At 57.5% G+C, this 4,427-nt stretch overlaps 1 pseudogene; it reads left to right on the top strand.

The window, feature by feature from the left end:
- The first annotated feature begins 1,347 nt into the window (after positions 1–1,347).
- On the top strand, positions 1,348–4,167 carry LOC130263216 (serine/threonine-protein kinase pim-1-like; annotated as a pseudogene).
- Positions 4,168–4,427: the final 260 nt, after the last annotated feature.

The raw sequence follows: 4,427 nt of genomic DNA, 5'->3' as shown, positions 1-4,427 counted from the left end.
GACAGAGGTCATCACAGAAATTGCCTCTGGAGCATCAAATGCAATGAAAAAATCCACCAGGAGAAAGAAAAAACCAGAACTTCTCACCTTGCTTCATTGTTCCTTCCAAGCAGCAGCAGAAAATGGAGATGCCCAGAGGTATTTCCAGCTGCTGCTGGTCCCAGTGGGAGCCCAGCCTGCTGCCCAGCCCCAGCAGGATCCTGAGCCCAGCCCGGGCAGCTCCCGCAGTGTCGGGAGCTCAGCGCACGCGGGGCCGGGCCCAGAGCCCCGGGCACGGCCGCCCATTGCGGGGCAGCGGCGCAGGCGGAATGTCCTGCAGCCCAAACTTCCTGCTCCTGCCACACAGCGCCCAGCCTTCTCCCCTGCTCCTCCTCTCCCAGCACGGCACAAATTCCAGCTCGGAGGAGGCTTCCCCAGAGAGGGCCCAGGCTCCTGTTTCAGCCTGAGTGTCCTGCAGAGGAACAGGGCATCCTTCAGGAGTTCCATAAGCTCAGGGTTCTCACTTCATGGGGAAATTGGCATGCAAATAGCCTTGCTATACAGGACAAAAGCTGAAGGAATGAATTGGAAATTATTAGGAAAAAATTACCCTTCTTACAGACGAAGTTAATTCCCTGCATTTCTCCATTTCAGATTCTTTCAGTCACCTACTGAGAGGTCCAGCTTGTTCTGGTGCTTTTCATGAATTGATGGTACTTCTGATTTACACCAGTGCAAGAGATGTAGAATCAGCTAAACTGAACACAGAAACAATCTTCCTCTGCCAGCCCATTTTCACATTCTAGATCTCTTTCAAGATGTCCATAGGGGTGTTGGAATGATCATCACACAGCACTTGTGGCTGCAGGCTCTGGAGATTCTTTCTCTGCATTCAGTCATGGTTGCATTCCCTAACAGTTCCTGGTACCACCTCCTGTTTTCTTAGGTTAGAATGGTAACAATGAAAACCTTACCCATGGCACAGCTCTTCAGCCCACAAGGAGAAGAAATAACAAGTTGCCAAGTTCTCAAAACCTTTGTCCTGCTTTGCTGCAAGAGTCATACTGCAGTTGGTGGCACATCTTGTGACAAAAGCTGCACCTCATTGTCCAGGAAAGGTTCTTGGAAAGAGCAAACAGGACTATGGAGAAGATTCTGGGAAAACTGAAACAACTTTTAAGAAATGAAATGAAAATGGAAAGAAACTCCAAGATGTTTTTCTCTATTTTTATGATCCTCTTTTCCATCTTGCACTACTTCTGCATCCCATTAATTCCAAATGCATCTCAGCTCTAAGATCCATGACTTGACAAGTTTTAGACACTGTAAAATACCATGAGCTATACAGATTTTTTTTCTTGGAAAGCCATGCTGGAGACACAAGTGCGGTTCTTGGGTCAGGTACAAATTCTGCATTCAGGGAATGTGCTCAGATAGTGTGTGAGCCTCGTCAGGGACAATGCACAGCAGCAACCAAGGGGATTTCTCTTCTACTGCGCAGGAGTCAAGACTCTGGATCTTGGCTCAACACGGCAAAGTTCCCGTGTTTGGACAGACCCAAAGGCTGCCAGTGGGGTGAGAGGGGCTCGGCACAGGGCTGAGCGAGGAATGGACAAACAGACACGCGGACAAACGGCCCTGGCGCTTCAGTTTCAGCAGCAGCGGCAGCAGTCACGGCAGGAGAAGCAGCAGCAGCGAAAGAAGCAAAAGAAGCGGCTGTGTCGACTCGCTCTTGTTTATTCTCTCCCTCTCTCACAGTCCCGCATGCTCTCCCGCAGTCCTGCACGCTCTCTCGCTCTCCCTCTCCCGCTGTCCTCCTCCTCTCCCAGTCTCCCTCTCCCCGTTCCAGACCAGGCCATGCCCCCAGCCAGGGCTGCCCCGTCCCTGTCCCGCCCGTCCTGCCGCACTCTCGCCTCCGCCCGGCTCTGGCCGTGCTGGCGGTGGCTCTGCTGGGCGGGCATCAGTGCCTGGGGCTGGGGCGGCATCGCCTCCCTTTGGCTCACCCCGGCCTGAGCCCGGCCCGAGCTCCGCCGCTCGGCAGCGCGGCCGCCGGCCCCGAGCCGCCGCTGTCCCGTTCCAAAGAGCGAACGCCTGGGGCTGCCCGGCCCGGGGCAGCCGAGGGGCGCTCGGGGGCCGTTCCTGGCCCCGGGCCGAGCGCTGACAGCCGCGTCTCGCCGGCAGGGAAGGCGCAGCAGGGCCTGAAGGAGCGGAACCGGCTGGGTTCGCTGCTGGGCCGTGGCAGCGTCTGGGCGGTGACGCGGCTCTCGGACAGTGCCCGGGGAGTGGCGGGGCCGCGGCGGGTGCGGGAGGAGGAGGAGGAGGAGGAGGAGGAGGAGGAGGAGGAGGAATTGTCGGGGTGTGGCGGCAAGGCGGTGAGCTCAGCCCGCTGCTGCCCCTTGCTCGCAGTGGCCATCGAATACGTGCCGCGGGATCGCATCCGGCACTGGGGCAAGCTGGAGAGCGAGTGGGGCCAGTGGGTGAAGCCGGGGCGTGCCGGGCGGCGAGGAACCGGGTCCCATCAGGGTGGGAGCCACCGGGAGCCCTGCAGGGAGAGCGGGCGTGGGGTGAGCGGGGAATGCAGAGTGTTCTGGATGGGGTGAAGGGTCCCAGAGCCCTGGCACGGCCCAAGCCCCGCTGCGATCGTGCCCCTGGAGATCGTGCTGCTGGCCAAGGTGCCCTCTGGGTGTGCTGGAGTCATTCAGCTCCTGGAGTGGGTTGGGTTGAGCTGCCCAACAGCTTCTTGTTGGTGCTGGAGCATCCAGAGCGGTGCCAGGAGCTCTCGGGTTTGCTGGCGGAGCGGAGGTTGCTGCCGGAGCAGGAGGTGTGGGAGCTGTTCCGTCAGGTGCTGGAGGCCGTGAGGCTCTGCACCATCTGCGGGGTCCTGCACAGGGACATCAAAGCAGAGACCATCCTGCTCAGCCTGGCCACTGAGCAGCTGAAACTGATTGACTGTGGCTGTAGCACCTTCCTGCAAGACAGCCTACACCCCGTTTGTAGGTGAGCCCTCCTAGGGGATGCTCCTGGGCATCTCATGGCCCAGCCTGGGTGTAGCACCGGGGATTCCCCCTTTTGCAGCTGGGATGGGATTAATGCTTGAGCCAAGTTGATTTGTGTGGGAGTGTGAGGGGGACCATCTCCCAGCCCTGCCAACAGCCCTCAGCACCCACTCTGCCCTGGGCTGGGACTGGAGCTGGAGCAGCCTGGCCGACAAAACCCCCGGGGGGGTAGCAGAGAGGGGGGTCTGACCCCATGCCCCGGCCAGTTCGGTGTGCAGGCAAGGAAGGGCTTGAACTGCCCTGCTCCTCCTGTTTGCCTTGGCTTATTAACATCTTTTGGGGCCATGCAGGGAGAAGAATGGGTTTTCTCCACCACTGGTGTGATTTTGTTTTGTGTGTTGGGCCTTTCCAGGGTTTCTCCTGCCCTGTTCCATCACCTGTGGATTCTTTTCCAACCCTGAGTTTGTACACAAGTCCCAGGTGCTGGTGACAGGGCAGTGGGTCACACCACATGCCACTGGGGCAGCCCCTGCATGCCCAGGGATGCTGGGGCCAGGCTCTGGGAGCAGCAGCATCCCCCTGATGAACTCCATCTGTATTCCACAGGAACCCTATCCTACAGCCCGCCAGACTAGTTCCACCACCAACGCTACCACAGTCAGGCAGCAAAGATCTGGTCCCTGGGCATCCTGCTGTCCCACCTGTTCATGGGGAAGCATCTGTTCAGGAGGGGCCAGGAGATCATCTGGGGATGGATCTTGTTCCCACGAGGGCTTTCTCAAGGTGCATCCTCATCTCTGGGCACAGGGGAAATACCAGTGCTGGGAGACTGCAGCGGGCTCGTGAGCATCCTGCTCTGGCAGCTGCTGAGGAGGTGGCACATGTCCTGCTCTCCAGCTCTCCTCCAAACAGAGAATCCAAGGGGAAGTTTAGGCACAACCCTGGGCACACCCAGTATGGCCTGGGCACAGGAATGGGGGGGGCAGCTTCTCCAACTGACTGGTGATTACTGGTTTCTCTCTTCAGAGTGCCAAGATGTTATTAAGAGGTGTTTATCCATGCAACCCTTGGACAGGCCATTCTTAGAAGACCTTTTCTGGGATCCTTGGCTGCAGGGTGTTCATTTGCCCTAGAAGATGGGAGAGATCCTCATGCGCATTTGGATCCAGGGGCCTGGCATGTATATGCTGCAGACATCACTTGGCAATCACTGGAAAAGCAAACCAGACGCTTCTGCAGGCCAAGACATTGCAGTTAGGGACACACAGCCAGTTGGCAAGAACCCAAACTCTCCAGTCCCAGCTGAACGCCTGGATCTCCACAGGGATCTGTTTCATTTGTCCCACTCTTCATTCCTTTTTGGCTGGAATTGTGCAGTTGCACTTTCTTCTTTCTCTAGAAATGCCACGAGTGGACAAAACCTGTCAGGAGGGTCATGTTCTTAAGGCAGTG

Source organism: Oenanthe melanoleuca, chromosome 25 (assembly GCF_029582105.1).
Source record: "Oenanthe melanoleuca isolate GR-GAL-2019-014 chromosome 25, OMel1.0, whole genome shotgun sequence".
NCBI lineage: Eukaryota > Metazoa > Chordata > Aves > Passeriformes > Muscicapidae > Oenanthe > Oenanthe melanoleuca.
The sequence above is the reverse complement of the archived record's forward strand: the minus strand, read 5'-3'. Positions and strand labels throughout refer to the sequence as shown.